The sequence below is a fragment of the Mustela putorius genome, unplaced genomic scaffold (assembly GCF_011764305.1).
Source record: "Mustela putorius furo isolate JIRA1106 unplaced genomic scaffold, ASM1176430v1.1 tig00000382_pilon_pilon_pilon, whole genome shotgun sequence".
In the NCBI taxonomy this organism is placed as follows: Eukaryota; Metazoa; Chordata; class Mammalia; order Carnivora; family Mustelidae; genus Mustela; species Mustela putorius.
In genome coordinates this window covers 101,275-127,096 of record NW_025421367.1, presented here as the reverse complement: position 1 = coordinate 127,096, position 25,822 = coordinate 101,275, and positions in this window count along the sequence as shown.

The window sequence follows — 25,822 nt, the reverse complement described above, 5'->3', positions numbered from 1 at the left end:
TTGAGAGGAACAAATAATTGAGGTACTCAAAAAATGATAGAAATGGCTCTTGCATTTTTCACAAATTGTAATTATTTTCATGATACTCTTAGAATTCAGATTTCTGTTTATATTCATACCTTTGATTCATTTATTCACTAGGTAACTCAGAATGTAATTGGCATTTTAAGATAAAACACTAAGGTTAACTTTGATTTTAACTTGATAAGTTGAAGCATTTACAGGGCAATTTTGAAGAAAATCTATTAAAGAAATGTAAAAATAGTAAATACTGGATTTACATATTGATTTCTGCTTTAACTACACTTAAAAGGCAACTCCTTAACATACTAGATCACTGAAATGAAAATATACTCTATTTAAAATGCATAGACTTTCACATACATCAATGATATACTGTAGGTGAATTATGTATACTTTTTCTATCTGTGACATTTTCAGCCACATGATTAATGCTCTATTATTATAATTATATATATCTTTACGTTTAAAATTTAAAAAAAAAGTAAAGTGATCATGATTTCAAATTTGAAATTAAGTGGTTATTTTGATTACTAAAATATCTTTACATAATCCAAAAATAAAATTGAGTTTTGTTAGCTATTACTATAGACTGTAAAATTGAATAGTGTTTCATTCTGAATTTCCATTTTTTTTAGTTGCTGTGATTCAATTCTATTTTTTCTTTCATACAGCAAAAAAAGTAACAGAATATGTGAAAACTAATTAATTTTTCAATATATGCATTACTAAAATTTACTAGAGTACTTAGTTAGTCTTGCCTCTGAAAAAGGATGGGACTAGGCTTGTGTAATCCCCAGTAATACAATCCCCATTATCTGCATATGAGGTAGTTGAGGTACAGAGAGGTCAAGTAACTTACCCGAGATCACAAAGCCAACTATCCAGGGATCCGGCATTTGATCCCATGCAGTTTATCTCAAGTGTACGCTCTCTTAAAATGTGGTGATCATAAGTGACGAGTATGAACAATAAAGGAATAGATGGATTTATATATCTGAGGTTAACGTTGATTATGGCTTAAGTTTTCTGGCATCCAGAAGAGAATGAAAAGCTCATTTTATTAAAGCAGGATTTCTCTAAGTGTTTCTTTTTTTTTTTTTTTTAGAACACTACTCCCTTAAAGACATTCCTTTTAAATGGGGAAGAGGACAGCAAGATCAAATCACTTTGGAAAATTCCACATACTCTATTTTTTTTTTTCTCCTAGAGATTTATAATGTATAGGAACAAGGTAAAATCTTAAAAAAATCTGGTGTAGAGACATGTTTATATATTATATATGATAGATACATAGGTAGATTCCCTAATAACACAACCCCTTTTATTTTAGGAACACATATCCTGTGGAATTAGAATTCTATGGAATATATATTGTTTATTTTTAAAGAACTTTATTGAGATATCATTTGTATACCATAAAATTCTTCTATTTAAATTGTATATTTCAATGAGTTTTAGTATGTTTCTTGAGTTGTACCAGTATTGCCACAATTTAATCTTAGAATATTCTCATCATCCTAAGAAGAAATCTACTCTGCCTATTTACAAATGCTCCTTTTTAAACCCTGATCCTAGACATCTGCTACTGTTTTCTGTCTCTACATATTTTTCTTTTCTGAATCTTGTATATAAATGGAATTATTCAGTATATCCTTCTGTATTTGACTTTTTTTACTTACCATAATATTTCCAAGGTTCTTGCATGCTGCAGCATCTATCAGTATGTCATTCCTTTTCTTTGTTGAATATTATTCCATTATCGTGTATACCATGTTTTGCTTATTTTTTTAAGTTTTAAAATTCTAGTTAGTTAACATATGGTGTAATATTAGTTTCAGGACTCGAAGTTAATTGTTCATCAATTACATACACCACCAGTGCTCATCACAAGTGCTCTTCTTAGTGTCCATCACCCATTTGGCCATCCCCCACCCCCCTCCCCTCCAGCAACCTTCAGTTTGTTCCTATAGTTAAGAATCTCTTATGGTTTGCCTCCTCCTCCTCCTTCTTCTTTTTAACCTTTCCCCTATGTTCATCTGTTTTGTTTCGTAAATTCATGTAAGAGTAAATATGCATTTAAAATCACTGACTAGATTGGGGGTTTTCAATACCTGGCCAGAGATTTTTAAAAATTTTTTAAAAAGATTTTTATTTATTCATTTCACAGAAAGAGAGAGAGCACAAGCAGGGGGAGTAGCAGGCAGAAGGAGAGAGAGGAACGGACTCCCAAGGCGGGACTTGCCCAGGACCCTGGGATCACGACCCAAGTAAAGGCAGCTGTCTGGCCAACTGAGCCACCAGGCATTCCCTGACCAGAGATTTTTTTAAATCTACCAAAAATTGTACACAATGGTAGTAAGACAGTATGCAAGCTTATCTACTACAACCATCATTTTCATTTAGCAAAATTTTTAAAAATAATTTTTTTACTTAAGTATAATTAACATACACTGCTATATAGTTTCAGGTGTATAAGGTATTAACAATTCTATACATTTCTCAGTGCTCATCATAGGCAAATGTACTCTTAATTCCCTTTATCTGTTTCATCCAGAAAACAGTTTGTTTTCTGTATTTTAAAGCTCTGTTTTTTGTTTGTGTATTTTTCTCTTTGTCCATTTGTTTCTTAAATTCCATATGAGTGAAATCGTATGGTACTTTTCTTTGTCGTCTTATTTTTCTTAGCATTGGCCATCCCCCACTCCCCTCCCCTCCAGCAACCTCAGTCCATCCATGATGTTGCAAATGGCAAGATCTGATTCTTTTTTTCATTTATAAGTAATACTCTATTATATATATGTGGCACATCTTTATCCATTCATCTATCTGTGGACATTTGGGTTGCTCCCATATTTTGGCTATTGTAGATAGGACTGGAAGAAAATATGGAGATGCATGTATCTTTTCAAATTAGTGCTTTCATTTTCCTTGGGTAAAGAAAAATTCCTAATAAGAATTACAGGATCGTATGATAATTCTATTTTTAATTTTTTTTGAGGAACCACCATCCTGTTTTCCATAGTGGCTGTACCAGTTTTTATTTAGCACAATCTTTAAGGGGAATTTTTTATTGGTTTCTTATTCAGGTATTAGTGAATATTATATCTGTGTTTTTGCAAGATACATCAAAATATTATTAAGATTAGTGGTCAGTAAAGTTTTAGGACAGGGTGGTCGTGCTGGACCTTAAAGAGACTGGAACATTGCTCTACAGAGAAGAATATTCCAGGCAGAAGGTAAAATTAAGCATATAATCTAAATGAAGTACTCGGGGAATATGAGCTATGGAAGAGACTTCAAACACTCTTGACAAAAGAGTGTGTCTTCATCCTCTGAGAAATTTCCCAACTTTTCATTTCATATTTTTCTGCTTCTTTTTCAATAAGTGTGTCTTATGTTTGTAATTAAGACAATTACTTTTTTTTTCCTAAAGATTTTACTTATTTATTTGACAGAGAGAGGTCACAAGTAGGCAGAGAGGCAGGCAGAGAGAGAGAGGGTGAAGCGGACTCCGTGATGAGCAGAGAGTCCGATGCGGCTCTAGATCCCAGGACCCTGAGACCGGAGCTGAAGGCAGCTGCTTAACCTATTGAGCCACCCAGGTGCCCCAACAATTACATTTTCAAAACTGGGCATGCAGAGAGAACAAAAGCAGGGTAGCAGAAATGAAATTATTCTTCCTCCTCAGAGATAAAAGTAAAAAGGCCAAAAGTGTTCTGCTTACTTTGGGAGAATGGGGGTAGTTTGTGTGTGTGGATGAGAGAGAAGGAGAAGGTAAAAGGGAAGGAGGGAGAGAAAAGGGTGTCAGAGTGTGACAGTCACGTTTGGTGGAGTGAGAGATTTCAGGGATGGAGGAAGAGAAAGAGAAAATCTTGTGCTTCTGAGAGTGGATGAGATAATTTTATATGGAATGAAAGATTTGAATTTCTGTTTTGATATACTGGAGAAGAAGAATTTCAGACAGTGGCAAGGTCCAGGTTGCACACATGAGCTGAGAAACTGATGGAGGTAGGATCAAAGCACCAAAGGAAGGAGTTCAAGACTAGAATGGAGCATACACTGGTGGAGAAAAGGTAAATCTCTTGGGTTGAAAGGAGGAGTTAACAAGGGACTGGAAAACACTTGGCCATGTGATCAAGTTCTTACTAGAAACAACTGTGTGAGCGGACAGACAACCAACAAATATATATGGGGGAAAAGTGTGTAGTAGACTTTAAAGGAGAAGGAGATATTTGAGACAAAGTGGTAGACAGAAGTAAAAAAGGAGCACAAAAGAGACCAAGGAAGTCATTGACAGGTGGGAACTCCATACAAACTAATGGTTTCCTTGGCCTAGACTTCACTTTCTCTTAGAGTAATTTTGTTGTCTTCACTTTGGAATAAAGTTTTAAAACTCAAGAAGTCAGTAAATCTTTGAAAGAGAGAATGAGGCAGTATAAGCAGTTGCAGTGATATCAGTGGGGCCTATTATAAAATTATTACAGGCAATTTATAACCTCTTATCTGAACTATAACTACTTCAATTTTATTTTTCCGTTATTTTCTCTATAAGCAGTTTTTTTTCCCCTTTCCTTTTCTTTTCTCTCTTTCTCCCTCCCTTATTCCCCTCCCTCATTTTCTCCTTCCTTCCTTCCTTCTTTCCAAAGTTAAAGAAAGGAGGTTTGTTCAGAATCTCCCCAAACTAGCTATGTGTCTTCATTCCTCGTCCATTGAACTTTCCTCCACACAAGTACATGGTTTTACTGTTCCCAGACAGGTAAACAGTAAGACTTGATTAAAATGCACATAGTCATATAGATCAAATACTTGAGCACAGAAAGGTGTTTCAGTAAAATTTGTTCCAGTACCTAGAACAGTAATCAGGAGTCATCTGATATTCCCATTAACTTTCTGGGGATTTTGAAATTGCAAGCAAGTTTCTGGGAGTGAAATTTTTTTTTTTAAGATTTTATTTATCTATTTGACAGAGAGAGAACACAAGTAGGCAGAGAGGCAGAGAGAGAGAGAGAGGGAAGCAGGCTCCCTGCTGAGCAGAGAGCCGATGCGGGGCTGGATCCCAGGACCCTGAGATCATGACCTGAGCCGAAGGCAGAGGCCTAACCCACTGAGCCACCCAGGTACCCTCTGGTAGTGAAAATTTTGTAAAAATGCTTTACTAAAATATCTAGTTTGGGTATCTACTCATTATCTTAGATAAATTACAACTCTGAATAAGACTTAAAGGTACTATTTTTTATTGCCAAGAAAATACAGTAATGTATGTTCATGGCAGTGAAAATGAAGCCTCTATCATTTCTATTACAGAAATAATATATAAAAGTGTTAATTGCTTTCAGAGACTGAGACATTTGTGGCTTAGGTATATACTAATTTAATGTTCCTTAAAATAAGGTTACTTATTCGAACACAAAAAATAAACTACTCAAATATTTTTTATAATAATGATTTTTCCCAACCCATGTTTAGAAGAGTTCTTTAAAAAAAAAAATATTTGATTTTATTTATCATGAAAAATGGTATTATTTTTTGAAGTATTTCTGAAAGATCTTAACTAAATTCTACAGACAGCTGAAAAAGAAAGGAACAGGTCATGTGTTAAACAGTAAAGATAATTATTCTAAGAAATGTCATCACTAGGGGCACCTGAGTAGCCCAGTTGGTTAAACATCGGTCTCTTGGTTTTGACTCAGGTCATGATGTCAGGGTCGTGGAATCAAGCCCCGTGTGTGGTTCCACACCCGGCATAGACTCTGCTTGAGATTTTCTGCCTCTCCGCTTCCACCTGCCTACCCCCTACTGCTCTGTCACTCTCGTAAGGGGAAAAGATTAGACTTAGCTGGGAGCAAATATTTTCATATGAGATTCTCAGCAATAGGAGGGCAAGACGGTTTTGCATGGTTTTTGCATTTGTAATCTTTAACAGTTTACAGATGGATATCGATAAGTGCTCTATTACCTGATAATGAAGTGATAATGTAAGCATAAAGTGCTTATGCAGAGTATAGAAAGATCTTAATTATCTGATTGCCAATACATGGATTCTCTGTAGATACTCTTCTTTACTATAGAGAGCACATGTATTTTCTACATTGTCTACTGAAATAATAGAAAATCTCTTTCCTTTTAAATTTGTAATTATAACAGTTTCTTTATAAAACTGAAATATTAAAAAAGGGAATTAATATAAGATTTATCTGCTATATGTCTGTCATGCATGATGTGTTTCCCTAATAAGTATTTTGACACAGAGTTTATGAAAGGAAAAAAAAAATCTGTTTTCCTTTATGAAGTAGGTGGGTCTAGACGGAGTTCTTATTTACCTGTATTTATATACTGAAAAGCATTTTTACAAAATAGAAGGCTATATTAAGTAAGGACTTTACCTACCCTCTCTTGGAGATAAGAGCTGACATGTTTTTCTCTGTGCAAGCCTATGATGTTTATTGGCAGTGTCTTAATTCAAGATTGGTACAGTACATTCAGAGAAAGCCTCACATTCACTGATGGCTGAGAATCAGTTTAAAAGCCAAGCATCAAAGCTTAGATTATAGTCCACCCACAACAACAACAAAGGAATAGGAAGTAAATGAAGCGACCAGTAATGATGAGGCAAGCAGGGCTTTGTGAGCAGTGAAAATCACTGAGGCAAAAATGGACCACTTTCCTCCCACTGATTTATCTCCTTTGCTTTTTGCTTGGAGCTGGACGCAACTGCTAAATTACCCTTTGATTTCTTCCTGTCTTCCCTTTCATTCTCTTTCCTTCCCTCCCCCCACTTCCCCTCCTCTTTCCTTCTTTTCCCCTTATTTTTTCTTTTCTTTTTTTCCTTTTCTTTTGTCTTTTCTTACAAGGTGTCATGGAACATGTTGCTCAATAACAGGGTTTGGACAAAGGTTAGTAGTGTCCCTGTAACATTTAAAATTGAATCACCAATTCTGACTTCCTCCCAAATTCTGGGCATATATTGAACTTCCAAATTGATATCTTACTATAGATGTGGTTATAATCATCTAAAATTGATGGAGTCAAAAATCAAACATTCAAATTCACCTTTGAACATATTCCTCCCCATGTTTCATCTTGGTAAACGGAAATTGGTTTTTAAGCCAAAAAATCTAGGAGACCTCTCCAATTCCTCTTTTTCCTTCACCCCAGCATTCATGTAGCAGCAAATCTTGTTAGCTCTACCTTGAACAGACATTCTCAGTCTTTCTGGTCATGTTTGTTTCACTGTGACCACCTTAATCCAAACCAACATCATTTCTTATTTCTACCATCACTTCCTGACTGATCATCTGTTTTCTGCTATTGTTTCCCTCCAAATCTAATCTCCATAGGGAAAAGGAATATTTTAAAAACATAAATCAGAGCAGATAAGCCTTCTATATAAACTCTCTTTGAAATTCTCCAGTGGCTTACTTATTGTGATGTAAATCCAAACTTCTTGCCATGGCTTAAAGGGCCCAATTACTCTGCTCTGTTCTTTATTGCTTTTCTGACTTCCAAACACTTTCTCTTCTCTCTGCCACTACTTTTCTGTCACACTGTCCTGATTTCTTAACTTGCTTACGCCTTACAATTTTGCATTGTCTGGTGAGGATGCCTTTCCCTCAGACTGTTTTCGTCACCTGAGTATCAGCGCAAATTGTGTACTTTCTTTTCACATTTGTTAATATGTAACTTTATGCTCTCAATTTATTAATTCCTTGTTTATACTCCTAGCTAAGGTAAAAACTCAATAAAAGCAAGGACTTCCTCTGGTTTATTCATCCTCTTATATCAGTGCCACAAGAAGGTCTAGCACATAGTAATCACTAAAACTCTGTCACTTGAATAAATAACCATAATTATGTTTCAGTTTCACAGTTTATGAATATAACAAGTTTAAAGCAATTGCTGATGATCATACCAGGCATTGTGAGAGGACATATGATGACTCCAATAATGCAGCTAGTGTTAAGAATGTTACCCAATCGGGGCGCCTGGGTGGCTCAGTGGGTTAAAGCCTCTGCTTTCGGCTCAGGTCATGATCCCAGGGTCCTGGGATCGAGCCCCACATCGGGCTCTCTGCTCAGCGGGGAGCCTGCTTCCACTTCTCTCTCTGCCTGCCTCTCTGCCTACTTGTGATCTCTCTCTGTCAAATAAATAAATAAAATATTTAAAAAAAAAAAAAAAAAAAAGAATGTTACCCAATCAAGTGGATGGATCCATGGTGCATTTATAATTCAGTTGTTAGAGACATTTAAAATGCATACCCAAAAGCACTTCTGAAGTTAAATAGGTAAGCTTAGTCTTTGATACTGCCTCAGAGCTCCATGATGGTGGGTATTATACCAGTCTTTTATTAAGGAGTATTGTACAAAGTCCATGTCATAGGTGAGGGGAACCTAAGAAAACATGACACTTAAATGTGATGTGGTATGCTCAGTAGGATATTAGAATAGTAAAAGGGCATTAGATAAAAACTAAGGAGATCTTAATAAAGTATTGATATTAGTTAATACTGATGTATCAATATTTCTTTATTACTTATAACAATTGGACCATACCACAAAATGTTAATACTAGGTAGGGTAAACGGTTGGGGTAGGGCAGGAATGGGAGAGTGTATAGGAATTCTCCATAATAGTTACTGCATTTTTCTGTAAATCTTATGCTCTCTAAAAAAAAGTAAAGTCCATTAATTTAAAAAATCAATTTTCACATACTAAAAGAAAAAATTTCCGCTTGTAAATATTGTGGCAGCACTATTCCTGAGTCAATTCCATTCTATATTATGCCTTTTTGCCATTTTATAGAAACAAAAATTTACTAATGATCTTGCCAATTGTGTATTTAAAATTGTTTAATATTCTAAAGACTAAACTGTTTTACTGATGGTATATACATTAATCTAGATTCTCCAGAGAAACAAAACCAGTAAGAAATATAAATATATGTTTATATTTATAGTATCTTTATCTTGTATCTACCTATATATATTATACATAATATATATTATATTCATAATATATTTATTTATCTGTTAAATTTTTTCCTAAGGATATGGCTTATGTGGTTAGGGAAGCTAAAAATTTCTATGATCTGATGTCAGCAAGCCAGAGATCCAAGAAAGCTGGTGGTATAGTTCCAGTTGAAGTTCAAGTCTGTAGAGTCAGGCAGAGAGACATCATTCTGCCTTATTTAGCCTTTTGTCTATTCAGGCCTTCATGAGATTGGATGAAGCCCGCCCACATTGGGGAGCTCATTCTGCTTTACTCGTCTTACTGCTTCCAGGGTTCATTTCATTTGGAAACACTCACACATGCTTAAAATAAAACATAACCACATATGTGGGCATTCAATGGCCCAGTCAAGTTGACATACAAAATTAACTATCGCAGTGATTATCTGGAAATTGTGAACTAAAATGAAATCCAAAATGTCACTGAAAGCTAGACTTTTGTAGCAAACCTAGTGAGCAAGAGTTTATTTTGGCACAAGCCAAGACAGCACTAGTATATTATGTTGTAATTACAAGAATGTATTCTCTTATAATTTCAATATATGTGGAAGAATTTTCTGAAAGGAGATAAGAGGTTTCTTTCTTTCTTTCTTTTTTTTGCATGTGGTTTCAAACTAATTGATAAAATACTAATTGAAGAGATAATATAACTACAAAAACAATCTATAATTTTAATATTATATTACTTACATTTAAGGGGAAAAAATTTCACTGGGTTAATATTTTGTTGACTAGGAATGCAAGACATGGTCTTGATCTCTAACATGGTTTTTGATACATTGGCTAACTTTACCTTTGCCAGACTAACTTGAACTCTCTGGCATACTATGCATATCTACATTCTGTGAGCCATATCCATTGATTTATGATTTCATAAGGCCCAGATCATCAAAAACAACTTACCTTAGCAACCAATATTGGTTCAAGGACTTATAGTAATCTAGTTTAATTTGCACATTTTCACACACCACATACTTTCCTTTTCCATAATGGAGGGCAGCCAGAATTTAATTAGATCACAGAGTTCACACCACAGGATATACAGTCTTTTAATTAGTAGCATATATTGTTTTGGATATTTACCTAGACACAATCATTAATACTACAAACAAACCACAGAGAAGCCCAGAGTGTTACTGGAAACATATTTATTTATTACTTATTGTTTTCATTTATAAAAGTACATCTGCATTCTAAGTTATTAGGAAGATATAAAAAGAACATTTTTTAAATTAAATGTCTTCTAACACTAATACTAAAGTACAAAATACAATTACATAGAGAGATGTATTGTTTCTTAGGACTTCTCAACTGCGGAGAGAACTGCAAAATTCTGTCATTCTCTTCCTTTGAAGCTAGATTATTTTTCTTTGTTTCAATGAGATATCATGCACAATTTATCCTTAATACTACATAAAACATCTAAAACCTTACACACACGACAATAATTTGCATCTTTTCATTCTTGCAAAATATAAACAGAAAGATAGTTTTGGTTCAGTTAAAGATGTCCATGTCATTATCATCCCAATGAATGTTTTGTTTCCCCATGATCTTTTGTCTTTTCAATTTGTTGGATTGTTTGTGGAGGTATTCAAAAGTTTGTTTTTACATGTAGAACCAAATTATTGCATTTTAACATTACATTCATTTCATAAAAGAAAAAAGAAAAAAGGCTTGCAAATGGAGCTCCAGAACACTTCAGTTACTAAAATAAAATGAATATAAGAGTAAATGGAATCCCTTTGCGATGTGACATATTTGTGGAAAAGTGTAAAAGGCACCATCTGCAATTTTAAGATGCAGAATTTTCTTCAGAAAAAAATACTTTTGTGTATCTCAACCTGGAATAAATTGCAAGATACTAAAATACAAATGACTTAAGAACAATATTATATAGGAAAACTATAACAACCTAATCAGTAATGGGTGCATTGTGTAAATGGTTTATTTCCGTATTTTATGTCTATTGCTTATTACTTAAAAGTGGACTAGTTAAATTGATTTTTTTTTTTTTTTTGGAGAGAGGATAGAAAAATATTTACAGAAAATAAAATAAAAAAAATTCATTCAGGAAGTTTTTAAAGGAACATCCCTGACAACATTTCTTAAATGATTAATTTTCCTTTTTTTTTTTTTTTTTTGGTTGAGAAGTACTTGAGAGCTATTCAAGTTATTTCCAGAGTAGGAAGGAAAAGATGAGGGCATTAAAACAAAATCCTCATTTTCTTTTTTTAATTTCAACTTCTTGGTTCTTTTTTTTTTAAATATTTTATTTATTTATTTGACAGAGGTCACAAGAAGGCAGAGAGTCAGGCAGAGAGAGAGAGGGGAAGCAGGCTCCCCGCTAAGCAGAGAGCCAGACACAGGGCTTGATTCCAGGATCCTGGGATCCTGACCTAAGCAGAAAGCAGAGGCTTTAACCCACTGAGCCACCCAGGCACTCCATCCGTTGCTGGGTTCTTATTTGAAGAGGTAAAGTGGTTTACATATTTGTTTTGATTTGGTTGGGTTTTCTCTAAAATAGAGATTCTTTTAATAGAAAAGAGAGAGGTTTTGAATATTGTTTGTGTTTGCTTTCACTTAATATAACTCATTTTTGAAAGCACAAGGAAACTAAAAAAAATTATTTTTCACAAGCTCTTCTAAGCCTCAAATTTGTTAGCTTCCCTTTTACTAGCAAATACTATTAATAAAAGCTTCCATTTGAAAGCATGAGTCCCCCGTTTGATCACCTAACACATCTATATTTTATTCATGAGTATATTGTTTAAGGAAGTCTGCAACTTGATTCATTCAAACCTGGAAGGAAAAAAGCAAAAAACAAATAAAATTCTTGTGCAACTCTAAAATCTTTGTCAACATTTCACTGTACTTCAAAGTTGCAGTAAAAACTTGGTGTTCTGTTCTCACAGTAAGGTATATGAATATTTGTCATTTTTTAAGTAGCAGACACACAATACTCTGCAAATATTAATTTAGGTTGACTGTTGAGTCAACTATTACAGAACTTTCAGTTGGGTAACTTTTGTTTTTCTTTTTGTTGTAATTTAAAGAACATGTCACACTTTATTAAAGTTAAATGTGGACCGAGATGCTAGTGTTATCTTAGGAACATTCAAATAACTTTTTAATAGTAATTAGAATAGACTGCAGTTATTTTTGGCTGAAATACTTTAGAACTAAAGATCTTTCTTTAGGTATGATGTTCTATCCATGTTTCATCCCTAAATAAGCATAGCAACAGTTTATGATATTTTCAAAGAACGTATTAGAAATTCAATGACTTATGCCATCATGTTGTCAACTATTTCATTTCTTTCTAGTTTTATTACGGTATGATTGACTAAGGTGTATATTTAGATTGTACAACCTGATTTTTTTTAAAAACGTGATGATTTTATATATATATATATATATATATATACACGCACACATTTGAAATACAGTCAAGTCAACACATCCATTAACACACCTCACATAGTTCCCTTTTGTGTGTGTGTGTGTGTGTGTTTGTGAATACTTAAAAATACTCTCCTAACAAATTTCAAGTATATATCAACTCTTAATAAAATACTTTTTTGCGTGTTTTCCTAGAGTACATCACTTTATAATCTCTCTGTGTAGTGACTTATAATGAAGAAAAGTTAGGAAATAATATAGAAAGGGAATCTGAACAGATCCGGTAGAAAGTTTAGCCTTTGTAATCCTTTTTTACTTTCACTTGCTAAATCCTTTCCTCTTTCAAACACATTTCCCATAGCATCCTTTTTTGTTTGATGCCTAAAGGAGTGTGGGCTAATCTAGTTTAGCTGAATGTTTAACCCATCACAGTTGTAGTATTAAATTGTGAGCAAATTGTTAAATTTATTTTTGCTACTACGAGATATCCATATACCACGACTTTGACCTTTCTTAGATGAAACATTTTGCTGAATGGGTTGTAGGCTATGATGAAAACATGGCACAACCTGCAGTGAGTAGGAGGAAAGTGGAAGAGCAATGTTGTGTGTACTGGAATGTGAAAGGCTTTAGCCCTTAGATAATAGAAGAGATCAGTTTCTTGGCAGAAGGTCAGCTTGGGTGTGTGTACAGAAACCACCAAAAAGTTGTTCTGGTGTCATTGCACTTGCACTGTAATCCTTGCTGGCTTGTTTAGTTTTGTCTTAAACCTTTAAACCCATTAAGAGCACTATAAAAATATTGGTCATTTATACCCCTTTTAGCAGGATCCAAGTATTACTGACATTTTATAATGCTCTGTCTTTTAATTAACTCTTTAAAGTCCACTGTAAGCTTACATTTTCCTAATGAACTGAGTGCTATGAAACGTTTTGAGCAAATAAAATACAATACTTCTGATTATTCAGCACTTTCCATCTATAGATATTAGCTCCCTTCTTTGCTAAGTCTTGGGTTCCTCTAATGATTGTTCCTGCCCTAATAGGTGCAGTTTATTCCCATTTCCAAAAATGTGTCCCCTTTTAGTGGATATGCATACATTTGAGAGTGTGTATGAACACACAGATGTTTTATACCATTTACTGATTGTGTCCTGCATAGTTTGCTGTTTACTGATCTGTGATTTCTCCACTTATATTTTTGTGAATCCTTTCATCTCATGATTGACAAAACGTGGCACAAATGACAGTGCTGACCCCATCCTAAGGTCAGTAAAGGCAGACAGTTTCATGCTAGATCATTTTAGGGTGCCTGGAAGTACTTAAAAGGAAATGTTCCAGAAAATAGTGAGTGAAGACCGATAAGCAATTAGGCAACAGTGAAAGTCCTTTGTCATTACAAAAGACGCCATAGACACAACCCTAGATTGGGGAGCTTTGCAAACACTTGGATGGAAATTATCTGCAAGCAATGTTCTCTGAGCCTACAGTGACCTCAGAGGATTAGTGGAAAGTAGAAGAATATTTGCTAACATACTGTGTCTAGTCTGCCACACATACATTTCCACAGTGGCTATGCTGTAACAACTTATTTGTTCAGTCATTCCAAATTCTTAAAAATGTAACCCTGCTGTTGCACGAGCATGCACCTATTTGAAAGCGTGCATGAACAAAGACGTTGAGAATTACTGGCCTAGGACTTCAAATTGTCATTAGCCTATTTTACAAAGGGTGTTAATCAAACATTGAGTGGAATGAGATAAAGTAATTAGCGAACAGTAATGTATAGCTAGGTTTATGGCACAAAAAGATGTAAGGAAAAAATATTTTGAAAGTCTAAGTGTTGCTTTTTTTTTTTAAACAGATAAGCAAATGTATAAAAAATGATATAGCAAAATTATTTTTCTTCTGTCTAGAAATGGGTTATTTAAAGCTTAGGTCTTTATAGAAAGGAAAAATGTTAATGAAAAGCAATTTAGATAATTCAAGGCCAGTTAAAAAATGGTAATTTCTCTGGCTACTTGCTCAAACCCTGTGGGAAGGTGAGCAGCCCGTTTTTTTAGGACACTTTATTTAGTTGTTCTCATTTCATCCTGAGTTCTTCTCAGATATTACTCTGCAGTATGTTCCCCACCCCCTTTTTTAAAAATAGCAACATCTTTTTCAAATATGGCAAGTGAAAAATTTTAATGTCCTTCATTCTTTTTAGCTGACTGCTCTATTTTAATTCTGTAACTACTTGTCCAGACACCGGAATGCATGTAGGTATCTGGTGCACTAGGTACTTTACATTCTAGTGGAAAAATGATACCTAATACATCTATTTAAAACAAAGCAAGCAGTAACAACAAAAATCTTCAAAAAGGCCAGTGGTAATTCTGTAGAAAGGTGTGTGTGTCTGTGTGTTGAAGTGGATTTCTAGACAGATTTCATTAAATAGAAGGAAAGAGAAACATGCAATACATATCTGTTTGGTAGTATATTGATGTTTGCAGAAAATCCTTATCAAAATTTAATGACCCTAAAGGTAAATATTGATTTTCCTTTCTCCTCAGACAATATTTCATTTGTGATATTGACTTGCCACAAATGAATGTTTGCTTAAAATACAGTGTTACAATGTTATCGAGAAATCCTATACAAAAGGCTTGCAGCCCTTTGTGCTCTGCAAGGAACAAAGCAGCTCTGAGCTAACAATGAAATGTAAAAGCAAAGACAACTCTTTTTTTTTTTTTTTAATCTAAAAAAAATTTAGATTAGAATTTGATTTCTTTCATTTTTATTTTCTTCGGTGTGGATTGGAGCTCTTAAGTGTCTCATCTATGGATTTGGATTTGGAACTGAACAGATTAGTGCATCAGTGTCTTAGAGCTGTTGTGAAAGAGTACTACAAACTGGGTAGTCTATCCAACAGTAATTTAATAGCTCACCATTCTGGGGGCTAGGGGTTCAAGATGAAGGTACAGGCAGGACTATATTGGCCCTTAATGATTTAGGGAAGGATGCATTCTAAGCCTCTTAACTTCTGATAATTTCTTGGCTTGTGGTAAAACTCACAAGTCTTTGTTTGTGTCTCCCTCCTAAATTCCCTTTTTTATAAGGACATCAGTCCTATTGAATTAGTGGCCCTAATTCCTACTCTAGTAGAGCCTACCCCACTCCAGTATAATCTCATTTGAATTTAACTACATTTGTATGGACCCTCTTTCCAAAAATAAAGCCAAAGTTATTTAATTTAAATCATCAAACTTTTACAACAACAACAAAATCAGATAGTGTGATTTTTCTGTGGATCAGCTGGCTCAATCTATTGAAAAATCATATTATGAAAGAGGTGTGCAATACTAGATGAGAAGAGATATAAGAGAGCCATCAGATACATTTTATTGTCCTGAATTGTATTCAATTTGGACAGCAGCAAAAAAATGTCCCTGTGACAATTAAGGACATTTTGAATATAAATTGGGGATTAGAGAAGATGAAAATATTTTGATAGAAGAAAGTTGATTATAACTGAGAAAAATCAGTTCATAAAAATTAATGCACAACGTGATCTCGTTTTGGTGGAAAATGCATAAAATTTATATACACGGGAAGTTATCTGTAAAGATATACATAGTTATAAATAGTTATAGTCTCTGGGGATTAAGAAAACGTCTTTGAGGATTAAGAAAACTTGTTCACCTGTTTTTTGACTGTGTGTAATGACATTTTAAAATTTTGAGGTATGTATTATTTTAGCAAAAATGTCAAACAATAAGTTGGGGTAAGGATAAACAGAAGTATAGAGCACTTTATAGTGTCAATCCCGGTGTTTTTTTGTTTGTTTGTTTGTTTGTTTTTTTAATAACCTTTCAGCCTCCCAACACTTAAACCCCTTTGTTCACACCCATCTGTGGTTACATGATCAATATCTGTGAACCCAGCCCTTCCCAGACTCTGGACTATTTCTTTCATTAGTTGAGAAAAGTCATATTTCAGTATCTTGATGTTAACTATATTAATATTGTCATTTCTTCTATTTAATCCTGAATGTGTGCTCTTCTTCTACCAGAGACAGAATAAATTAGTGCCTTGTAGATTTCTTCCATGATTCCTTGATTTTATAATTTACATCAGGTTTAAATACAGGTCTCTATTTCATTCTTATCTCTCTTTTTGGGAAGTGGGGGATAGAACTTCATAACATCTTTGTATCCCACTCTGCAATGCAATTTTTACAGTAACTATCTGGAGATAAGTCAGATTTCATATAGGTTAAGGGCACAGTCCACAATGCTACTCTCACTTTTGCGACCAGCTTAAGTTTAGAAGGTGCTCGCATTTCTGGTAAACTGGTTACAAATTGAGAACTCCTACTACCCTTCAGATTTAATAATTTGATAGAGTAACTCACAAAATTCAGAGTATAACTGATGCAGGAAAGCTAGTTTCTTGTCTCACAGAGTTGAAGAATGAATCTCACAGACAAAGGAAAGTTAGTAAGCAATAGAAGTTTTTAAGTGAAGATACAGAAAAAGCTCTCAAGAGTGACAGAGGTCCGATAGGGTTGCCAGTGAGGGCCTTTAGGATTGTTGGTCTTTTATTGAAAGCTAACTAGGGGACTTATATAACCTTTAACATTTCTATTGATATCACCATTGAGCACCTTTAATTACTTACTTCCTTTTTAGGGTCTGATTGGTTATTCCTTATTATAGTAAAAAGACACCCCCTTGGGCAGAGTGGTCTGATTTGTCCCCTTATCTCTGGTTTCCCCACACCTCCATGTGTTTTTTTATTTCTCTGACCCTGGTTACATAGGCCCCTATCTCTCCTTACCTAGCTCCACTTGTCCCTTACTCACAATTATAGGATATAAATTATGACCAACAACCACAACAACAACAAAAGGGGAAAAAAAAAAAAGAAGACCCATAGCACAGAGCGTAAGGTCTGATAGAGTCCTAAATGTGGCGTTAGTACATTTCACCTTCCCAGGTATCAATGTGTGTCTTTAGCGGGGAACCTCACTTAACCTTTGAGTCCATGTTGATGGAATTTCATTACATTGGCCTGGTTGATCAGATCATTGACCACGTGATTAAACTCAATCCCTAACTCTCCAAGGTACCTCAAATTCCTACCACTCTAATCACATGGTTGGTTTTTTCAGCAAGACTAGTCCCCATCCTGAAACTCTCTTAGGGCAGGTCTAGAATCTCCTCATTAACATAACTGAGGTTTAGCCCTAGGGACACACCTACCATGAATAAAAAGACACTTCTATTATTTGGGAAGTTCCAGAGGTTTCAAAGCTTTCTTGCTGGAACTGGGGATAAAAACCAGTTGAATTTTTTATTACACAACATAGTGAAAGTGTTACAGCTATTTTAAACTAGTCATATTGTACATCTTGTGTCTGCACTCCAAGATGTGATCTGAGCCCTTTTAACTATAACATTGGCCTTATTTGCTGCCACTGTGCTTAACTTGCCCTACTATGTTTTCTCATCACTTCCAGCAGGGATTGTCCTTGGTGAACATGGCCATCCTGTTGCACAGACTATCTCGATTTTCTCATTTCTAGCTCTGATCTCTCTCCTCTTCCCCTGAACTCTACACCTCAATTCTGGTATTAGGATTAGGGAACATTGATTTATTTTTGTCCTCTACCAAAATGGATTTTGGTCAGCTAAATGTGATATTCTTTTGACTCAGTGGACCCATAGATCCTTTTTTCCACAAGTAGCTGTCACAAGGTATTGTCTTGAAATAAAATGCTAATCCATTATCAGCTAGAAGGAATAACTTTTTAAACAGCCCTGTTTCTTTGTAACATTTCTAATTATTGCTCTAATATAACTATTACTTTATTATTGCCATTAATTTGACACACCTATTATATAACTTTTCAGAATATGATGTGTGTGTGTGTTTTTAAAGATTTTATTTATTTATTTGATGGACAGAGATCTCAAGTAGGCAGAGGCAGGCAGAGTGAGAGAGGGGGAAGCAGGCCCCATGCTGAGCAGAGAGCCCGATTTGGGGCTCGATCCCAGGACCCTGAGGTGATCATGACCTGAGCTGAAGGCAGAGGCTTAACCCACGGAGTCACCCAGGTGCCCCCAAATATGATGTGCTTACAGAAGATTGTATTATACATGTTAAATTCTTGTCTAGAACATATGCCATATGTAACTCTAGTTAGAAATTGTCTAGTTTCTAGCTTTCAGAACCTTTAGATATTTGCTAAAAATCCATATGTAATGCCTGTGCTGTTCAGCAAAGTGGTCTGAGAGCTTAGACATCAAACCTTAAGTTATCTGGAGTTGTGTTTCACTATTGGAGAGGACTACCAGAATTACAAAGTTTTTCTCCCGCCAGAAAGGAGCTAGAGATTTTTATTTTTGCTGCTGCTAAATGAAGACATTTTAACATAGATTGTTTTTATCCCTTATAGTAGATGGGAAATATTTCCCACAACAACAAAAAGGCTACATTTTTATTCTTTCCTTAAACATATATTTATACCATTTGTGTAATTATTATCAGAATTCTGTGTCAGACACAAATGTAATCTTGATGTACTTACCTTTAGTTTCTTTTACCCAAAGTAAGAGTTTATATTCTTTGTAAATAAATACATAGTATTTGTTTATTTAAATACTTGGTAAATAAATAAATAAAATACAATCTATAAGACCACAGACTTAAATCTGACAGTAAGACTGACTGGTGTAACATCTTAAAGCCAGTGCCATGTGTTCCATGTGGTGAATTTAACAAATGTTCTAGTGGTGCTTTCTTTTTATAAAATACTGGTTACTGTTTAATTAAAATCAATGCAGAAATGCAGATGGACATTCTTGCAATAATCTTCCCTTTTAACAATAATCTAGAAGGGGTCTTGGGTGGCTCAGTCAATTAAGCGTCCAACCCCTGATTTCAGCCTGGGTCATGATCTCAGGGTCATGAGACTGAGCCCTGTGTGGGGCTCCATGCTGGGTGTGGAGCCTGCCTAAGAGTCTCTCTCTCTCTGCTTCTCCCTCTGCCTCTCTTCCTGCTTGTTCTCTCTCTTAAAGTAAATAAATAAATAAAATAATGCAGAACATGAGCCTTTTTAAAAAATAAATGTATAGGTTGTCACTCAATAGCATATTTATTTTCTCCTTTTGACAACTTTTATAATTGTGATGAGTATTTTTTGAATGAGAGAACTAATCATTAGGTTTTATAAGAATGAAAGTAAGGGAAAATGATTTTCTTTTAAAATACAGAAAAACTAAAAGACATTAAACAGGAAGACTTCAAAAACTGAAACAATTTTGGCGTAAGTAGCAGAATTCAGCTTATAAAAGTTATGGAAATTTATATTGTAGAACATTTCCTAGGTGTACATTAAGTCATCTCTAAAAATGGCAATAGTAATAAAAGGCTAATCGCTCGGTGTTAGTAAAAAGACAACTATATTACAAGAGTCATAAAATATAGGATAATACTAATTGCCACAGGCAGCACTGATTTATCTAGCAGGACTTAAAGGTATAGAAGGATATCCAACAGAAAGAGTTGGCGACTTTGTGTTGAGAGATGTTTTATTCTGCCTGGAAATAAGCTAAGTGAATAATTTAAATTACATACCAAGTATCTCTGATAGTCTAGGCTCTTCACAAGTTGTTGGAATAGACTGGTAAACAAAACTAAGCCTCGTTCATGCTATCATGAAACATACAAATTAGTGGGGAAGATTAATGCCATTCAAATATATGGAAATGAATTTATGAGTACAAACTAAAAGGGTTGAGGGGGTCCTGAATATGGACCTTCTGTGTTCTCACTATGGAATTAATATATTTAGTAAATGTGGAGATAGTTCTTAAGGAAAAAAAAAAAAATCATCATAGAGACCAGGGCACCTGGGTGGCTCAGTCATTAAGCATCAGACTTCTGCTCAGGTCATAATCCCAGGGTCCTGGAATTGAGTCCCGCATCAGGCTCCCTGCTTAGTGGGAAGCCTGCTTTCCCTCTCCCACTCATCCTGCTTAATGTTTTTGCTCTTGCTGTCTCTCTCTCTCAAATAAATAAATAAAATCTTAAACAACAACAACAACAACAAAAGTAAAAACAAAAATATAATAGAGACCAAGGGGATCCAAACTCTTCATTCTCCAACCCCTAAAAGAATTTTGAATGTTCTTCTTTTTTTTTCTTTTTAAGTCTTTATTTATTTATTTGACAGACAGAGATCACAAGTAGGCAGAGAGGCAGGCAGAGAGAGGAGGAGGAAACAGGCTCCCTGCTGAGCAGAGAGCCCAATGTGGGGCTTGATCCCAGGACCCTGAGACCATGACCTGAGCCGAAGGCAGAGGCTCTAACCCACTGAGCCATTGAATAATTACGTCCCACCTCACACATCTTTAACTTGACATCTAAATTTATTCATCTTAAATTTTATATAGTTTTAAAGGCCATTGCCTTCAGCATATGAGTTATCTTGACTAAGAGAGGTGTTGTATCACTCTTCTAAGTGTATTTAATGAAATCTAAAAATCATTATCATGTGCTACTCTTCCAGTGTTACAAAATGCAAACCAGTTCTTCCATAACTTTTGAAAAATGTATTCCTTTCGCTGTTTGAATTGATATTTACATTCCATGACATTTAAATATTTTTATCAAAGTGCAACATATTTAAGGCTTATACTGAACTACAAATACATATCTATGAAAATTTTAAAATCTTATTTCCCATGTTCGTGAGATTCTAAGTGCTTAAAAATATTTTCTATGCTGACTTATCAATTCAATTTAGTATTTTTATATGATTAGTTATATTATAAATTTAAAAAAGTAATTGTGGGGCACCTGGGTGGCTCAGTTGGTTAAGCATCCCACTCTTGATTTTGGCTCAGGTCATGATCTCAGGGTCTTGAGATCTGTGCTGGGCATGGAGCCTGCTTAAGATTTTCTCTCTTCCTCTCCCTCTCCCCCCCACCCACTGCTCATGTGCACACATTTACACATGTGCATGCATGCACTAACACACATTCTCTCATAAAAAAGAAAACTGTAGGGGCGCCTGGGTGGCTCAGTGGGTTAAGCCGCTGCCTTCGGCTCAGGTCATGATCTCAGGGTCCTGGGATCAAGTCCCACGTCCGGCTCTCTGCTCGGTGGGGAGCCTGCTTCCTCCTCTCTCTCTCTCTGCCTGCCTGTCTGCCTACTTGTGATCTCTCTCTGTCAAATAAATAAATAAAATCTTTAAAAAAAGAAAACTGTAAAATATAAAAATTAAAATTTTATTTGAAACACATCTTATAAAATTAAACATGATCATACTTTTCCTATGTATTTAATGAAAAAGAAAGTTGTATAAAGCTTAAAATGAATTGTTCAGGCAGCTGGCAAATTATTGTTGTTAAAAGGAGAAAGACTATATTAAACATCTTTATGATTAAATAATATGAATATTGACCCAAATTAGAGCATTTCGTAGTGAAACTTGTTTTAATAAACTTGAAAAACACTTTATTGCACAAGAAATCCTAAATCTGAAAAAAAAAAAAAAACTTTTGTTGGTGGACTTTATCTGATAATCCTGATAAATTTTCTGTTCCTAGAAAGTATTGTGGCTATATTGAAAACATTTTACATCATTACTCTACACTTTTGTCTTTTCTATTGTAATTTTTCCCCTTGTCTCATGACAAGCCCTAGAAATGAGTATTGAATGTTTCTGCAATGATTTCATTTAATTACCTGAACAAAAAAATGTCATGTTCAGTAGTTCTCTCCTATGTTCTGTTGGCTTTCTGCTCTATTGTGATGCTCACTCAAGAATAATGCATCTTTGGGCAGTGGAGGCAGGTAGAGAAAGGAAGTCGAAGAAGCTAAATAGGAAAACAAGTTAGTTAAGGCTCATAGCTTCCACACTTTCATATTTGATTTTCTAACATAAAGATTGTCTAAAACGCCACAATTTCAGTGCCACATTTTACCATAAACTAGAATATTTATTGCAGAAAGTACAGGAAGCTCAGCAATTCCAAGGCATCTGTTGTAGAAACTTCCCTTTTATTTAGGACCCAAAGGGCAGTGCAACAGAACAAGTGTTGAGATGAGTGTGTGTGTGTGCACGCATGACACACATATGTGCCTGTGCAGTGGGAGGGATGTGGGGTAGAGTATTAGGTGTTTTTTAAAAGCTGGTAGGATGCATTTCAGTACTCAAGTGCTTTCTTGGTATTATTCCCATAAAGTGATTAAGAAGTTGTTTTTGAAGTTGAGATCTGCAAACTGATACCCTTAAAATTATCTGTCTATGTTCACATATTTTCTGGAAAGTACTCCAGTTTGAGAATCACTGAGCTAGGCAGGATGTAATACCTGATCTGAGGTCTGAAGATCAGCATGAAATTATCCAAAAATAAAATAACTTGATAGTCTTTACTGGTAACTATTCTTATAGCATCTGAATAGACTGACTTTATATAACTGCTTATGTAATGATCATATGGTTATGATAGTTCTTTTTTTTTTTCATTAACTGTATTCATCAAAATTTGATTGTCATTTACCTCTGAAATTCTAAATTATGGTTAATTTTTATAACTTTTTTCTAACCAGAAAATCCATTCTGACATTGCCATTCATAAAACTGAGATTAAACTTGGATATTCTTAGAATTTTGACATAAATCAGTATATGTAGTAGTATTTGACGGCTATGGGGGGGGAGTTCAGGATTTGGAAATGGGCAAAGAATTACTGGGTGTTCTTTCAGTACTCAGCATTTCTACAGGACACTCTGGGAATCATATGAGGGTGGGGAGAAAGATGTATTTTTGATGGTTTTTCTATTAAGTAGGCTATTTTACAACTCTGTAGGTGTAGAAGGTAATTTGTAGAAAATTGATAGTAGTACAGTGATTCTTGTCCATAGTAATGCAAATGAATCTTCTCCTGTAGAGACATGTTCATATATACCTAATAGAAAAGATCACTCCAAACACAATGATTTATTGCCCTATAGGATACTAACTCATTTGCATCTATTAACAACTTCATTTCAGCATTCCTTATTGCCATACATACAAATTCTTCTGTGTATTGTTCCTAACATCTGTTTCCATCTATTCTGGCTATCATAATACACACCATTAGACTGGTGGCTTAAACAACTAACATTTATTTCTCATCATTCTAGAGGCTAGAAATCTGGGATCAGAGTGCCAGTTTGATGAAGACCTTCTTCTTGGTGGTGTTCTCCCATTGACTTTCCTTGGAGCGGGCAGACAGAGAGAGCGAGAGCAAGAGTAGGAGAGAGGAAAGGGGGGCAGGAGGTAGAGTGGAAGGGAGGACCTTATTTATTTGCCATTTCTTCTTGTTTTTTATATGGACATTAATCCCATCACAGGCCTTCATTCTTTTTGACCTCATCTAACCCTAAATATCTTTCACATGTTCCACCTCCACATACTATTACTTTGAGGTTTAGGGTTTCAATATATAAACTGGGGCAGGACACAAATATTCAGGCCATAGCAACATCTTACTGGTTGTCTCATTAATTGTGTCAAATGAAGATGACCTTGACACTTTACATCTGCACTAGAATCATAGTTTTTTAGTTTTTTGTTTTTTTTTTTTTTTGAGAATATAACATGAGAAATATCGGGGGAAGTAAACATTGAATAGTAGACTGTGGATATCTTTATCAAATTATTAACAATGAAATGTTAAAGTGTATCCTTCATGGACTATTATTATTCTCAAAAAAATTATAGCCAACTAAGTGCTACATACATTCTTTCATTATGCTTATTTCCAGCATTTCCAATTTATGGTTCTAAATACTTTTTAAAAATAAATTAACTGGATAAGGGGCATCTGAGTGGTTCAGTTAGTTAAGCATCTGACTTCAGCTCAGGTCATGATCCCAGAGTTCTGGAATCAAACCCCACATCATGCTCTTCTCAGAGGGCAGACTGCTTCTCCCCCTCCGTCTGCCTGCTGCTCCCCTGCTTGTGCTCTCTCTCTGTCAAATAAATAAATAAGATCTTTAAAAAATAAACTAACTTGATAGAAGAATAAATAGATATTCATATCCACTTATTCTTCAAGCCATCACAATAATGTTTCTGTCTCTAATGACACATTGTACCACTGAAACCACTTTGGCAAAACTGCTGATGATTTTCTAAACCTAACTGATTTATTGTTAGCTATCTCTGAAACTTCAGATCTGCTACATACTCCTTTCTTCATGAAAGACTTTCCACCTTTGGCTTTCTTGTCCTTCCTCGGTCTTGGTTTGCATTCTTTCTGTGAATCATCTTTGAATTTCTTATCTGGCTCCAGATCCTCTGCTCCCTTGAATTCAGTTCCTACCTATAAGGCTGATATATCTGAGATGTGAAAACCATTTCAAAGTTGTCTGTTATACTAATGGCACCTAATGAATCCTGCCTGTCCGTGTCTGTCTGCTGCACCTTTGCATGTGTTGTTTGTCCACCAACCCATTAGGTCTTGTCTGCCTTTGCACAATACAAGCTGACAGATAAGACATTGCATGTGATACAGGGTTTTGCTTTAAGAGACATTGCAGCTTCCACTCTTGCCTCTTGGGATTCTCTTGTGAATCCAACATATGAAGCAGCTGGTGTGAAGGAGGTAAAGCCGCATGGAGGAAATAAACGAAGTCCAAGGCCTCTCATGAGGCCATTTAGTATCTTCCAGATCAGCTAGACTGTTAGCTGAAAGCAGCTACATGAGTGAGTCTAGGAGAGATAGGTGGAAATGCTGCCCAGCCAAACTACAGAACTGTGAGAGATCATACATCATGTTTGTGCTAAGCCACACAATTTTAAGTTGTTATGCAATGATCGATGATTGATACATAGTTATATTAGGCAATCCCCAAATCTCTTTTTCCCACATGTGGTTGTCTACTGAGTAATTCCCAGATGTTCTAGAGATATTTCAATGGCATCTTCAAAGCTGAAATGATGATCTTGTAGTGTTTCCCTTCTACTCCATTAATTAGTGCCTATTTCCTCTGCAATATGGGATGCTTCCCATATCTCATGGTCAGAAGATAGAGAAGTTGTCCATGTTAGTGTCTTCTCCCATCCTCCATCTCCTCACCAGGTGACCAAGGTCAAGTGACTCTACCTCCCTAATAGTACATTAATCTCTATTCACTTTCTTATTTTCATTTCTTTGACTGATTTCCTGCTTTCCTCATATCTTCTTAGACTTCTTAGTCTAAAACTTCTTAGACTTTGCACTTCTGATGGACTCTCTTGCTGTTTTTTTTAATGGCTTTGTGTAATTTCTCTTTTGTGTTGCTGCAAGTTTAACTTTTCCAAAATGCAAACTACGTATTATCTGTGGGGTGTCCCAGTCAGATGGAG